Source organism: Arachis ipaensis, chromosome B10 (assembly GCF_059453495.1).
Source record: "Arachis ipaensis isolate K30076 ecotype BB chromosome B10, ASM5945349v1, whole genome shotgun sequence".
NCBI classification, from domain to species: domain Eukaryota; kingdom Viridiplantae; phylum Streptophyta; class Magnoliopsida; order Fabales; family Fabaceae; genus Arachis; species Arachis ipaensis.
In genome coordinates, this window is record NC_142435.1 from 43,222,988 (window position 1) to 43,238,449 (window position 15,462).

At 30.1% G+C, this 15,462-nt stretch overlaps 1 pseudogene; it reads right to left on the minus strand.

The window, feature by feature from the left end:
• Nucleotides 1-467: 467 nt before the first annotated feature.
• LOC107620562 (cytochrome P450 77A3-like) lies at nt 468-1,180 on the minus strand (annotated as a pseudogene).
• Between the last annotated feature and the right edge of the window lie 14,282 nt (nt 1,181-15,462).

Sequence of the window (15,462 nt, forward strand, 5' to 3'; positions counted from 1 at the left end):
ACACACCACCTGTCACATCCTTCAAAATCAAGGTTTTGGCTACGAGTATTTATTCGGAAGTCTTGATACAATAAAATTTTTTCTTTCATCCAATTAGTATGCAACATAAGCAGGCCTAAATGAGCCTAAATAACTTCAGTTCACAAACTCACATTAACCAAATATTTATCTTAGAGTAAACTACCATTTGTACCCACGAAAGTTGAAAATGCTAACATATCTACCCATAGAAAAAAGAAATTACTATTTGTACCCATAAAAGATTATTTTTACAGGAAAAATTATCCAAACACTAAAAAATTACCTAAAATCCCTAAATTACCCTCATCTTCACCACCACACCACCTCCTTCACCCAATCACCTTTCTAACCCTAACCCTCTTCACCCAGCCACCACCCCTCTTTTCTAACCCTAACCCTCTTCACCCAGTCACCACCCCTCTTTCTCTTTCTAATCTTAAATCCCATCACCCAATACATTCCTTTATCTCTCTGTAAAGCTTTTCTTGGACTTCCGGATTCGCAGTCAGCTGCGCTATCCCCTATTTCACCGCCGGCGCCGTCATGTCCGTTCCCCCGTTCAGGAACTTTGAGCAGAGGGAAACCAATTCATCATTTAAAGGACCAGATTTCCTCCCTTCAACCTTCAGATCGAACAGTGTGTCAAGGTATGAGAACGTTGTTGCGATTTCGTCGGAGCCTGGATTCTCTATAGCTTTTCTTCTCTGTTCAATCAACGGTACAATGAAATCCACCTGTTCCTTTCGAACTTGTAACACTCTTTTCCTCTGTTTCGATAAGAAAGGACTCAGGATCGGAAGTTAATCATCGAGTCTTGGATTCAGAGTTATGAGAATGTTCTTCATCACTTGATCTATTTTCTCCACCTTGTGTTCTTCCATGTCGAGGCCAAAACACATTGCAACGAGGATACAGAACGTGCGAACCTCGCGTCTTTGCGGACGAAGACAACGCCATTTTTGTTCTCTGCTTCAATTCTGAGGCGGTTGATGAGCTTCTCCATGGCATTGTCCTTCACGGTACGGAACTCCCTCAGCCTGGTGGAGCTCAGCATGTTCTGAACCATGTTCTGCCGTAGAGACTTCCAAACCGGTCCGTAAACGGCGGCATTAACGGTGAACTTGTTAGAGCTGAAGATAGTCCTGGTAGGATATCTCATCAATGTGGGATTGGAGATTAGAAAGGGAAAGAGTGGTGGTGGCTGGGTGAAGAGGGTTAGGGTTAGAAAGGTGATTGGGTGAAGGAGGTGGTGTGGTGGTGAAGATGAGGGTAATTTAGGGATTTTAGGTAATTTTTTAGTGTTTGGATAATTTTGCCTGTAAAAATAATTTTTTATGGGTACAAATGGTAATTTTTTTTTCTATGGGTAGATATGTCAGCGTTTTCAACTTTCGTGGATACAAATGATAGTTTACTCTTTATCTTAACATAAACCTTGGATGACACATGATCTCTTCTGTCTCGGTCACTGTGTGATGATTGGATTTTTGACGGTTTAGAATTTCACAAATGAAATCTCGTTGAAGTATAGTCTCTAAACCAACAATAATCCTTTCATGCAAAAATTTGTTTGTCACAAGTACAAACCCCTAAAATCTATAAACCGAAGTATTTAAACCTCGGGTCGTCTCTCAAAGGACTTGCAGGGTAGTGTTCTTGTTATTGGTTATGGACTTGTTTATTTTGGGGTTTTGGATGAGGAATGTGAATAGTAAATGGTAGGAAAACTTTATTCACAAAATGGTCTTGGCAAGGTTTGGTTGTCAAGGGTCTTCATCATCATCACTAGCCACAAGTATGGTAGTTGCAAGGATTAATCCCACTTAGTCATCCTTAAATCGATTAACAAAGGAAAGTCAAGTGAGTTATATCAATCCTAGTCCATAAGTCCTAGCTTTCCACTAATTGGATTAATGAAGGCTAGAGTTAATGGCTATCAACTATCACTCAATTGGACACTAGTGACTCAAGAAATCCTAAGTTACCTTCTCAAGCCAAGAATATAAAATTCTAGTCTAAAATTCTTCCAAGCATTTAATCAAACACTTGGAAGGCACAAAAGAAAAGTATAGTCAATCACAACAAGAATGAATTCTAACTATAATTGAATGTAAAGAATTAACAACAACAATCAAGGAAATCACAATTATCATGAATTACCTCCAATTGCATTATTGAAAGAAAATAAAGAGAACAAAAGTATCTCAATTACAAAACCTAGAAACAAAATAAGAGAAATTACAACAAGAGAATAGGGATAGAGAGAAGAACCAAAGTGTAGCAATCATCAATTGAAGGTAGAAGTAGAAGGAGACTTGAATTAAACCTAGAACTATGAGATCCTAATCTAACCCTAATTCCTAATCCTAATTCTAGAGAGAAGGGAGAGCTTCTCTCTCTAGAAACTAACTACAAAGCTAAACTAAACTAATTGGTAACTAACATCTGTTTCCCTCTTCACTCCTTGGGTTAAATAGCATCAGAAATGAGTTGGATTGGGCCCACAAGGCTTTAGAATTCGTTGGCCACGTTTTGCTAAAAGTGAACTAGGTGGCAGCAACGGCGCGTGCGCGTACTTTGCGCGTGCGCGCCACCATACGTGTAGCAACTATGGCAAATCTTATATCGTTTCGAAGCCCCGGATGTTAGCTTTCTAACCCAACTGGAACCGCATCAATTGGACCTCTGTAGCTCAAGTTATGGTCATTTAAGTGCAAAGAGGTCGGCTTGACAGCTTTCCGGTTCTTTCATTTCTTCATGAGTTCTCCACCTTTTCATGCTTCTTTCTTCATTCCCTTGATCCAATCTTTGCCTTCTAAATCTGAAATCACTTAGCAAACATATCAAGGCATCTAATGGAATCAAGGAGAATTAAATTTAGCTATTTTAAGACCTAAAAAGCATGTTTTCACTCTTAAGCACAATTAAAGGAGAATATACAAAACCATGCTATTTCATTGAATAAATGTGGGTAAAAGGTGATAAAATCCCCTAAATTCAATACAAGATAAACCGTCAAATTGGGGTTTGTCACTGTGCTGCCAGGCTTTTCGGTATGCGGGCCCTCATGTGGAGCAGGACTGCATGAGCATTTGTCCTACGCGTCACTCCCTGCTCTATACACGTCAGAATCCATATGTATGGATGTTTGTGTGTATCCATACCAGAGAACTTGCCATTTTATATAGGGCCAATTTTAAAATATCAAAGACTTATTATTTTTTACTTTAATTTTTAATAATTTATTTATAAATTAAATATAAACCATTAGATCTATTATCAATCTAATCTAACACTTCAAATTATATGGTGTATCAGATAAGTTCAAAAGACTTGGAGTTGATTTTAGACAGATCCATTATGCTTTGTCTCTAAAATATTGTAGTGACAATCATTCATTTACTAATAAAGACTTTTTAATGGCCACAAAAGATATATTATTATTGTCAAAACCTAAGTTAAATAAGAGCGAGTTATTGTTACTAAAATTTGTCACTAAAAATAATTTTTGTTATAGTGTATTCATTTGATTGAAATAGTATATAAGTAGTGCATTTTTAGGTGTACACCAAAATAAGGAGTAATTTACTTATTTAAACTATTTACACTTTAAAACTATTAAATAATGGTCCTAAAACTAAATCCTCTACTATTTTGTCTTTTTAATTTATATATAAATCGTGACCTTTATACAAGTTATAGATTTAAGAATAAATCATGGACAAAGACAACAATTTTTTAGTCTAAAAATAGACATAAATTGTGGGATACATTTAAGTTTTATGAATTTGAAAAAAGAGAACCTAATACAAAATTGAGATTTTAGTTTCAGTTAAAAATTTTAAAATTTAAAATTTAGATGAAATATTAACAAATTCAATTCGGATTGTAATAGTCTTAGTTGGATAATTGAATTAAAAAAAAATAAATTGATATTATTGCATAAAATTAGGTTGTATACTTGTATTGAAAAAAAAAATTAAACCTATCCAATAAATTGTGGGATTACAGTTGTGTATTAGTTTCTCTTTTTTTAAACCCATAAAACCCAAATGTATTCCACGATTTATGTTTATTTCTGGCTATATAAATTGTTGTCTTTTTTCATGATTTATCCTTAAACCTAAATTTTGTATAAAGAACACGATTTATATATAAATTGAAAAGACAGAATAATAGAAAATTTGGTTTTAGGACAATTTAGTAGTTTTTTAATGCAAATAGTATAAATAAATATTAAATAAATTACTCTCAAAATTAATTTAAAATATATATTAAAATATAAAACACTTATAAAAAATGAATTAAATTATACATAACTTTATACATAAATATATAATAATTAATTTTTCATAATCACATAGCATTTTTGTTAATTATTAACCAATCATTTTTTTAAATAATTTTAAATTTTTTTAATAAGTATCAATAATTATTTATTATGATTTTTTTAAAATTTATATTAGCTAATAATATAAATGAAATTATTTCACATTTTAAATGAATAAAAGAAAATGTTACACTTGGAATTAGTATAATACAAATAATGCATAAGCTTAAGCTTGTGTTCGAATAGAGCTAATTTAAAAACAAAAAATTATTAAACATATTTTGAATGAAGAGTTGATAGAGTATAAGCATCAAATTCATTATATATACAAATAAAATAATTATAATGATAATATTGAAAAGCGAAAACAATTATATAATAGTAACTAATGACATAACAAATTGATAAAGATAATACTTAAAATTGGAAAACGTATGAAATTGAGTGCTATGATGTACATGGAGTGTCAAGATGCATAACCTTAAAATTTGATGCATATTAAACGGGGAATACATCTTTTTAATTTTTTTAGTCATTTGGTAAAGTGTAATTTTATAATTTATATTTTTAAGTAAGACTAAAAAAAATATTAAATAATAAAAAATTATATTTTATTAAATAATTGAAAAAAATTAAGAAAATCTACTAGCTATTAAATGAGAAGTTGAATCTTCAATAATTATTTATTATATGTTATAGTTATTTTTCTAATTTTAGTAACAACAATGCTACATGCTAGCAGTCAGTAATATTTAAAAATATTGGTTAAAAATATAGTATTAGACTACTAGCAAAAAGTATTGATCAATATAAATTAAAATTGTTGGTCTTTAAACTTTTTTTTTAATCAATTTGGATTAATCTAGTAATTAGTTCACTAGTCCACTTAAGTAAGTATCAACTATAAAGGGTTTGAATAATGCTTTGTGCATACAATAATTACTCATTGACTAATGGTAAACTCTTAATGAAGTTCTGATCTACGATATATTAGTCATTAGCCTGCCAGACTTACTATGAACAAAAAATTAAAGAAATAATTAACATGCATGATTAAATAGATTTTATAAATACAAAGTTTTGTTTAATTTTAAATAACTTTGTTACTATACACACTACTTATTATCAAATTTTGAATTTATCTAACAATTTAAAATTATAAAAGAGTAGAATGTTACATTATTGTACATGAAATATTCTTTTCATAAGCATGTACGATGTTATATAACATAGCACGCATCGAAAAGTACTTTTAACGGTCAAGATGTTAGACAACCTCTTGATTAGTGATGAGATTTGTGTAAAGAACTTATGAATGGGACCATGTGTTCGTCTTATTGAATGCAATATGATTGAGTACATTTGTGAATACATGATAGTTATATTTATAGCTACTGATATAACATAACCTAATCAACTATGTAGCTACCAATTCTTGATTATAAGTAAAGTCTTCTTGATTTTCACTTGTAGGGTATTGTTACTCTATTACCTCCCTCAAACTCATAGTTAATCTTGGTTTAACCTTGAGTTTGTCTTCGAAAGCTTCAAACATAGAGGCAGAGAGAGGTTTTGTCAATATGTCTGCCACTTGAGATGAAGAAGGTACGTACATGGCATGAAGTTTGGATTGATTTACTCTTTCTCGTACAAAATGTAAGTCTAATTCAAAATGTTTTGTCCGGCTATGAAGGATCGGATTCACTACTAGCAAGATAGCACTAATGTCACAAAAAAGAGTAGGAGTTGTGTTAGAAGTGATACACAGCTCTTCCATGAGATATTGTATCCATATGACTTCTGAATATGTGGCAGCAAGGGATCTATATTCAGCCTCTGTGCTGGAGCGGCTGACTAAGCTTTGTTTTCAACTAGACCAAGACACAAGATTCAAGCCAAGATAGATTCCATAGTTGCATGTAGACCTTCGATCATCAACGTCTGATCCCCTACTCAGAGTCTACAAAACCAAAAATACGTAAATTAGTGGAAGTATGAAACAATAATCCCTGATCAAATGTGCTAGCCAAATAATGAAGAATTCGTTTAACACATTTCTAATGAATGTTCAATGACTTGTGCATATACGGGCTAATCTTGTTGATAGAGAATAAGAGTTCTGGTCGAGTAAGTGTTGTATATTGCAACAAGCCAACAACAGAACGATATAGAAATGGAAATTCAAAAACATCATATCCATGCTGTGACAATTTTAATGTGGTTAACATAGGAATAGGAGCTCCAGCAGCTGCATTCATTCCAACTTTAACAAGAATATCTCTAATATATTTAGATTGAGAAAGATGATAAGAAGTAGGGGATACTTTTGTTGCTTCTATACCCAAGAAATATGAAAATTTCCCTAAATCTTTAAGTGAGAATATGTTGTTTAATTTATTTATCATAGACTGAATTTCATAATTATTATTTTCAGTGATGAGTATATCATCAACATACACTAAGATGTAAAAAAAGCTTACTAAGTTGCTTGATAAAGAGCGAAGGATCAGAATGAACTCTATGGAACCCAAAAGTAGCTAATGTTGAAGAGAGTTTAGTAAACCATGCTCTAGGGGCTTGTTTAAGCCCATAAAGTGATTTGTTTAATTTGCATACTGAGTAATATCTCCTTGATGAAAGCCTGGTGGTTAGGACATAAAAATTAATTCATTAATTTTCTCATTTAAGAATGCATTATTGAAGTCAAATTGACAAATTTGCCATTTGAAAAAAAGTGCAACAATTAATACTACACGAATAGTGGTTGGTAAAAACTTGATCAAAATCCATACCCTCAAGTTGATTATTTCCTTTAGCAACCAATTAAGCCTTGTATTTCATGATGGTGCCGTTTGGATGTCTTTTAATTACAAAAATCCAACGACATTCAATGACTTTAGCTTGTGGTTCTGGAGTGATGAGAGACCATGTGTTGGCTGTCTTCAAAGCATTTAGTTCCTCTAGCATGACAGCATGTCAATGCTTGGAACTTAAGGCTTTGGAGACTGATGATGGTATATTATTGACTAAATCCTCACTGCTCATGTTTGTACTTGTGATTGAAGTAACAGCCAAAATCTTTGGTTTTGCAATTCCAAACTTTGACCGAGTCTGATTGGATGTTGATTATGTGGTGTTTTAGTGAAGGGAGAATTACCAAGTTGTATGACTACTTCTCCAATAGAAAAGCTATCAGGATGTCGTTTTGTGTGAATATTTGGTGAAAGAGGTGTGTCTAATGCAGTTGGAAGAGGAAGAGGATAAAGATAGAACTGGAATGATAGCAGCCATTGGAAAAAAGAAAAAGAAAAAAATAGCTCAAGATCGATAGGCTCTTGATACCATGATAAGATTTGTGTAAAGAACCTATGAATGAAGCCATGTGTTCATCTTATTGACTGAGATATGATTGAGTACATTTGTGAATACATGATAGCTATATTTATAACTACTGATATAACATAACCTAATCAACTATGTAGCTACCAATTCTTGATTATAAGTGAAGTCTTCTTGATTTTCACTTGTACAGGGTATTGTTACTCCATTAATTAGATAGTAAATAATGTTAATTTTTAAATAAGGTCACTTTTAGAAATTAAAGATAGGGACAATGTGACAATGTGAAAAATATAATTTAGAATCCTATGTTATGATTTTACAAGTGAGTAATATTATTTATTAATTTAATAAGTAAGCTATAAATATCTAGAAATATATATACTCAAAGAAAAATATTAAACCAATATATCAAACATCATATGTTGAAAGTATCACCTAATTCGCCACCAGCAAATTGTTCTCCACTATATCGCCCCCGAGTTCCTATAGCTGTGATATTCACCGTAATCACCTTATATCACCATTACCATGTATTATACCTTCCTCCAAGAAAAAAATTTTGACCAAAATAACACAAAATAACTTTTTTAAAATAGAGAAATTAATTAAATAATAGCTGTTCTTAAAATAATTGCAATAAATTAAAGACTAATTAATCTACAAAGCATGCTTAGGAATGGAATAAAAAAAGATGAAGACTCAGACAAAGACGTTTAAAATGTCCTTAAATAGAGACATTTGACCTCTTACATTGAATAGTTTTTTATGTATTAAATTTTTAACACGTGACATAGATTAAAAGTGTTATCTTTATTAAAAAAAAGTGTTGTTATATTCTTGAATCGTTAATATTTTTGTACGTAAGTGCCTCTAATTGGTTTGTGCTCTGCTAGGTTTTGTGATACCTTAGTGCCGTCTAGGATTTGCACACAACTTCAACCTTTGACTACTACTTTTCAATCATTGATTCTCTCTCTCTATCCTTCTTTCTTCTTCCGGATTATTAGCTTCACACTTCATCCTTAATCATGCCCATCCATAATTCTTCTCATCTACAATTCTAATTCTTTTCATTAATTCTGAATTCTCTCAAAGTATTTTATTGGAATTCTTACATGCATAATTTTGACTTCTATTATCCGAATTTATATTATTTCAAGCATTCTCTCTAAAACTTTTTTCATGTTCTTGCCCTTGGCACCCCTTATTTCATTATGGCAAACTTTTATCAAAGAGCAAACCTACTTGTGCATGATAATGGAGGTGAAGAGGACGAGATAGTGGTTTTGAATGAGAAGGACGTGTCAATCGAAATTGAAAGATGTTCCAAAAATCTAATCAAAAGAATTTTTGTAAAAAGATCATTCTTAGTTGGTACAATGGAGGTAGCATTGAAGGCAATATGGAATAAATCCATGGGTTTTCAGGTAACAGAGAAAGGTAACAACCAATTTCAATTCTTTTTTGAAGATGAAATTGACGCATGTAGGATCGAAAAAAGATCACATTGGCTGTTTAAAGAATACATACTACACGTTAGTTGATAGTTAGAGGTCGATAATTCTATAAGAGAGCCAATTGTGTCTTTCCCTATTTGGGTTTAATTTTGAGAGATCTCTGAATATTATAAGACGATGAAGGTTGCGAGGAAACTTGAAGAAAAAATGGGGAAGGTCTTAGAGGTAAGGCTATTCGAAATGAAAGGGAAGAAGGAGGCTCAAATTTTAAAAGCTAAGGTGATGCTCAATGATAAAAGACCTGTTAAGGATAGTCTAAAAGTACAAGAACCAAATCAGACTTTTATGGAGGTTGGATTGAGATACGAAATGATTAGAATTTTCTGCACATATTGTGGACACTTAGGACATGATTCTAAGAGCTGCCTTATTTTTTTGCGCGATTCATCAAACAATTTCGTAAAAGAAGATAAGGTTAGTGAATGGCTGAAAGCTGATCAAATGGGCAGACGAGTTGAGATCATGGGAGAACCGAAGGAAAAAAAATTTAACAACACAGCCAAACATGACCAGCATAAAAGAAGAAACCGCCTCCATCATGGCTGCTTGAAGGATTTGCAAACCTCAATATGAAGGACAATGAAACTCAGGAGGTAAGAAGTAGTTCTCGGTGAATAGCCTTGCATCTAGGGATTATGGTGATAACGGGCTAAAATAGATAAAGAGAAGAGCACTATTGAGATGAATATGGCCTTGAATGATACAACCTCAGCCCTCAATATAGACCACAGGAGTGCAACCTTTGATAGGAGTCATGCTAATCAAAATAAGTCTCCCTCACTAAAACAAATGGCGAGATAAAAAAAAACCAATATGTAGAGGATTATTGGAGGAAAACAAAGGTTGTGCGAAAAGGAAAATGAAGACAGTTTGAAGAAAATTTGTTTCGGATTGGATGCTGACAATAATTTCATGGTGGAAGGGCAGCCAACAAATCCCCCCCCCCCCGAGCCATGAAGTGCATTATTTGAAATTGTCGGAGTTTGGAAAAATTCCTGATAATCCATAGGTTGAAAGGAATTTGTAGATCTCATTCTTCCGATATTGATTTTCTCTGAGAAACCAAAAACCAAGCTCGGTTGGTGGAAGATAAATTCAAGAGTTATAGGTTTGGAAGCTGGTTCATAGTCAAATAGGACACAAAGATTCAGGTGGTGGGCTCGAAAGAATTTTATATTGTTGCCAAAGAATTTTATATAGTATTTTTCATACATTCCAAATACAATAAATTATACTAATTTCAGCTAAAATATTCAAATATAAATTGATTATTATACATTGAATATTTTGAATAATGACTATATAGATAAAAAGAGTAGATTATCAAAATGGCATTTAAACTTTTGTAACGCTAACAAAAATAATCCCAAGAGATGCTAACGACAAATAATTTCTCAAAAGATTCAAAAACGCGACAAAAAAACTATATATTAAATATATATTCTAAAAAATGGGTTTAGAGATAATATTTTGATGCAATATTTAATATTTAATTGGTAATTTTATGTCAAGTAAATTTTTTTTATTATTGTGAATAACTAAATTTTTTTGAAAAATAAAAAAAAATTAGAGATCAAATTTTGCTCTTAATTTTTTTGTGTATTTTTTAAATATTTATTCAAATATTGTCACAAAAATTCGGATCAAATGGATAAATCATTTGTTAAATACAAAAAATTTTTATCACTTATAAAAATATAATATTTATTGATTATATTTATCGTATTTTTAAATCATTCAAAAATTATTTTGTCGATAACATTTTTTGTAAAATTTTTTTTGTCAATCTTTTAAATTTTAAATTAATAGTTAACTCTAGATAAAAATTATTGAAATGAGTTTAACTTTTCAATATTTCCAAGCACACCCTTAGTGATAAGAAATTAAGAAATAACAATGTCTGATCTAACTTGATAAAAAAAAATATATTTGTAGTTTGGTTTTTAAATTAATTACAACAATTAAATATAATTGTATATGATATTTTAGAAGCCTAAATAAAATAAAATATGCTTGGAGGGATATGGATAATAACTCCACCAAACACACTTAGCTTGTACGATATCTATATATATATATATATATCTAATCACCTGCATTGTATATCTATATCATGCTGTCCAATTCATGTCGGAACTCGGAAGAAAAAGATGGAAAATATTTAAGAAAAAACAGAATTTTAAGGTGGTTTCATAATTTTGATTTGAATATAATGTAAGCTTGGGTTTAATATTATGCACTTGGTAGTTGGTCCGTCACACTTGAGTCACATATTACGGATTAGAATTCAGAAGGGAACGGGAATTATGCCACAAAATCAGGATTCTCATAATCTAATGACTAGTTAGAGTAGAAAACGACTTTGATATTATTACCTTTTGTAAATACTAAAACGTTATACTAAGTTACTAACCTACGAATAAACCTTAGCTTGCTTTTTCTACTCGTTTAAATTTATGTGTCTGAACTCTGAATATACTTAGGAATTGGAATAATATATAGATGATAATTCACATGCAGTTATTTTTAATTATTAATTTTATATAAAAATAAATACACAAACATTTTCACCTAATATATGTGTTATATCTAATACGTACTATCATTATTAAATTGATTGGACGTACTCTTTTTCTTTCCCAATTGAATAGATAATTAGAGCACGGATTAATAATATAATAAACACTTGAATTTACCCAAAAAATTTTAAATAAAACCCTTTAATTTTTAATAATGTTTTATTTTTTATAAGTTTTCAAAATTTATTTTTATCAAACAAATTAATTATTTCGTCATTTTAAAAAAGAATTCATTTGTTTTTTAGTAATATTTTTAGAATTTAATTATTTTATAATAAAATTTATTAACAATTTATTTATTCAATATAAATATTAAAAATTTGATTTAAAAAAAACTAATCTGTTCAACGAAAATTATTCTCAAGAATTTTTAGTTAATAAAAACTTGTTATAAACTTATCAAATCTAAAATTTTTTAGATTAATTTAGATATTTATTTTTAACAACAACAACGACGACGTAAAGATTATTGACAGCTAAGGTTAACATCTCTCTTGGGTCTTCGCTAGTTCAAAAAGATAGTTGAAAATTTGAAATTATCATATTCAAGGGGCCAAACTTTTTCACAGAAAACAACCTGCCCCATTTGTTTATTTATGCTTTTTTTAATATGATCGCAGTGAGGAGGTACATTCATTTTCCTAATCCTGGTATTTTTTATATAGGATTTTGTTAATAGCAAAATAAATAAAACATGCACCGAATGATATTTTACTATAATAGGTTAGGAATCATAAAAGTACCAACAAATTTTGTTGCAGAAAAAAAAAAGTTGAGAAACTTTTGTCCAAATCCTGATAAGAAAAAATGTCTCTTCCAGCTTTGTTTGTTTTTTTTTTTCATTAACGAATCTTTGGTGCATATTATCACTCTAAAGTTATTGTTAATGTAAAAAAGGAACATCTAATTTGAATTTTAACAGCTGAGTTAGTTAGCATATTTAAAATTGGGATTAGTAGGCTCTAATACTTCTTTTCCACAATATTGATTTTATTAAGGTACAAAATTTATATAAAAAATAGAGGGTTAATAATTTTTTAGTAAAGTTCAATAATGTACTCAATTTTTAATATTTTATTGATTTTTGCATGTATATATAAATACATGAATCAGTATAATTTATATTTAGAGTAAAGTATTGTTTTTGTCCCTAATGTTTGGGGTAAATTCTATTTGTATCCCTAATGTTTAAATCGTCCTATTTGTATCTCTAACGTTTGTAAAAGTGATTCAATGTTATCCTGCCATCAATTACACATCATGAGCGCTTTAATTTGAGTTTTAAAAATCTCTTCTTCAAGTTAGAATACAAATATCTGAGATAGAATTGATGATCTACTCCAAAAAATAGCTCATCAAATGTTAAAACTAATTCCTACAATATTTACATAATTTATTTTTTTAGGGACATAATTGAATCTAAACACAAATAGTGGGTATAATATTAAAATCGAACACATCCAAGTGAGACCTAATTGAGAATGAATATATCCAAGTGAGAATAATTGAAAAATATAATCTAATTTGTTAGTATAATTGATAGTAGGATAACATTGAATCACTTTTATAAACGTTAAGGATACAAATAGGACGATTTAAACGTTAGAGACACAAATAGGACTTACCCCAAACATTGGGGACAAAAACGATACTTTACTCTTTATATTTATATTATAGTATTATATAGAATTTGTACATATAGATTGACAAAAAATATACACAAATAAATCATCAGTTTTATTATTTCTATAAATATTGGTTACATGTTGAACAAAAAAAGTTATCAACCACTTGTCATGAAACTATTTTTTTTTTAAATTTAAATTAATAAAAAAATAACATTTATATTTTTAATATCTTTTTAAGTAAGAGCCTCTTCTTAGATCCGTTTAAGTTTTGCATAGGCCTTATTTTTTCTCATTTTATTAATTTTATTAGGCTATTTTTTCTACTTTTAAGATTCAACAAGGATAAATTTTTACATTTTTCAGATATAAAACTCTAATACAATATTATGAAATTACTCTTAAAAATTTAAACTAATAAAAAAAACGATATAAATAATAATATTTCTAACGCTATTTAATAGTGCTCTTCTTGTAATTTGTAAATAGATATTTCGTAACAATAAACATTTTTGTTGAAGGTTCAAAACATTAGATAATTTACAAAAAAGTGGGTTTCAAGTTCTTCCTACTATTTTGAACAATTTTTTTTTTGGCAAGTGATATATAAATATCCACATAATCATTTATTAGGCTTGTAAGCATGCCTTGATGAGCTTGATAGATTAACTAATAACTAATATCAAACTCACTTAAACTTTTATGTATGAAAAAAATTCCTTCAACTATACATTCATGTGGACGCACTCAACACCCAAGACTCCCAGCTCGTAAAAAGCTTCATTTTCAGTTAAAAAAAAAAACTTTATTTACTTATTATTCCATGTTGCTAATGTTGCTAATGTTTGTTTCAATGGCACCGAGGGTTGGCAGCAGCAATGGTATCCTTGAGTACATAATCCGACCCAATCTGGTCAGGTAGAATTACTAATCCGATCACTGCATATAGGATTGAGTTCAGAACAGGCCTACAGGTCGGATAGGACGTAGATTAAAACTCAATCCTACTGATAAACCCGCACCATATACATATATATATACTAGTGGTGAGTGTCGAATAAAAAACATTCCATTCATATAAAAAGCTTTTAACCACTAAATCAAAATTTTTAATTGAAAATTTAACACTTTTATTTATATAAAAATCAAATTTATTTAGTGATATATAAATTTCAAAAGTAAATTCTATGGTGTCTATAATATGATGCCTAACTTTTACCTAATTTACTTGTTATGATAAGTTTTGAATATTTAATAATTATTTATTTTTATACTTTTAAAATTAAATATTAATTTTTAACCCTTTTAAGAAGTTAAGCAAACATTTGTAAGCACCCTAACAATCACCTATTTCAAATTACAACCCTAATATCTCATCAAATTATTGAATATTATATTTTTTTATAACAACGAATATAATTAGAGTTGGCATGTTATAAACTCGCAAATAAATTAGAGCTGAGTTTTAGTAAAAAAAAATTAAACCACTAATAAAATTAGGATTGAGTCTAAATCCTTTCCTACCTCAATCCATTGCCACTCCTATCAGTCTACCACCCAAGTCACTAAACCAGAGTTGCAATGTGAAAAACTTCTTAGAACAACGGCAAATAATAAGAACAACTATTAACACTAAAATATTATGCATCAGATAATATCTAAATTATCACTATAAGAAAGCGCGAGTAATGATGTACCAAACTCCCAAAGCTAAAATGTTTGAAGGTTTTAATTTGCATCGTTCCTACTTACTATATGATCAAAGTGATGATCTTTTATACTATTATATATAGATATATAAATTTTGAAATTCTCACTTTCCTTAACATTTTGGGCAGTAAACTTTAACTTACCATTGACCTTAACTAAAATAATTAACCCACCCAAACATCCCATCGGCATTGCCATCAAGCCATGAAGAGAAGGCCACCCTGCTTGATCCTCTCTGGCATTGCCATCAAGAACAACAATTGTTCTAACTAAAGTTCAAAGATTCAGCAATCGCGTAAGGTTGCTCCATGGCTTAAATGCCACACTGAAATTAGCTA